At 50.5% G+C, this 1306-nt stretch overlaps 1 pseudogene across 1 annotated transcript; it reads left to right on the forward strand.

Moving 5' to 3' along the window:
• The first annotated feature begins 525 nt into the window (after positions 1-525).
• On the forward strand, positions 526-1300 carry LOC110335195 (annotated as a pseudogene). The gene has a single exon (XR_002381147.2). The product of XR_002381147.2 is annotated as a mitochondrial import inner membrane translocase subunit Tim23 pseudogene (transcript).
• The last annotated feature ends 6 nt before the right edge of the window (positions 1301-1306 follow it).

Consider the following 1306-nt stretch of genomic DNA (forward strand, 5'->3'; position numbering starts at 1 on the left):
TCTCTCTCTCTCTCTCTCTCTCTCTCTCTCTCTCTCTCTCTCTCGGCTTGCCTGGAACTCATAATGTAGACCAGGTTGTTCTCAAACTCAGAGAGATCTGCCTGCCTCTGCTTCAAGAGGGCTGGCATTAAAGGCATGCACCATCACACCCAGTACAAGTACCCTTAGTTGCTGAGACATCTCTCTGGGCCCTGGCCTTGAACTTTTGATCTCTACTGATGACAGTAGAGTCATGAAGTGGGAAAGCGAAGGAGACAAAGGATGAACTGCAGAAGAAGCTGGAGACACATGAAAGTTGTCTGGAAGAGCAGGAAGACATGTATCCACATGCTGTGTGAAACCGTGTAAGTAGGGCAAGAGTTACTGAAAGTTAAAAATATAAGAGGAGCCCGGAAGGTCAGCATGTTGAAGGTGGCAGGAGCAACGTGGGGCTTCCCGCTGTTGCTTGTCGGGGGTGGGGGGTGGGGGCACGTCCGAGCACACGTCCCCGGCCTGAGGTGGTGGCGGTGTGCCGTTTTCTGCGACCTCATGGAGGGTGGCGGAGGAAGTGGCAACAAATCCACCAGCGGGTTATCTGGCTTCTTCGGAGCGGGAGGAGCGGTTACTCGAACGCTGATTTGGCCGGCGTCCCGCTGACTGGTATGAACCCCCTGTCTCCTTATTTAAATGTGGATCCACGCTACCTTGTTCAGGATACTGATGAATTTATTTTGCCAACTGGAGCTAATAAAACCCGAGGCAGATTTGAACTAGCTTTCTTTACCATTGGAGGATGTTGCATGACAGGGGCTGCATTCGGGGCAATGAACGGTCTTCGTTTAGGATTGAAGGAAACCCAGAGCATGGCCTGGTCCAAACCAAGAAATGTACAGATTTTGAATATGGTGACGAGGCAAGGGGCACTTTGGGCTAATACTCTAGGCTCCCTGGCTCTGCTCTACAGTGCTTTGGGTGTTGTCATTGAGAAAACACGGGGTGCAGAAGATGACCCCAACACAGTAGCAGCTGGAACCATGACCGGAATGCTGTATAAATGGACAGGTGGTCTTCGAGGACTAGCAGGCGGTGGCCTGGCAGGGCTGACACTCGCCAGTCTCTATGCACTGTATAACAACTGGGAGCACAGGAAAGGTTCCCTGCTCCAACAGTCACTCTGAAGATTTTTGCCACCTCAGGAACGGGAGACACTTCATAGTTATCCAGATCAATTAATAAGCCAGTCTGGAGTTGCTTTCTCTCTTGTACCTACAGTTACTTTGAACAATTGGAGACTCTGATTTGCTTGACAAAGATCATGGATGGTTAG

This window comes from Mus pahari, chromosome 17 (assembly GCF_900095145.1).
Source record: "Mus pahari chromosome 17, PAHARI_EIJ_v1.1, whole genome shotgun sequence".
Lineage (NCBI taxonomy): Eukaryota > Metazoa > Chordata > Mammalia > Rodentia > Muridae > Mus > Mus pahari.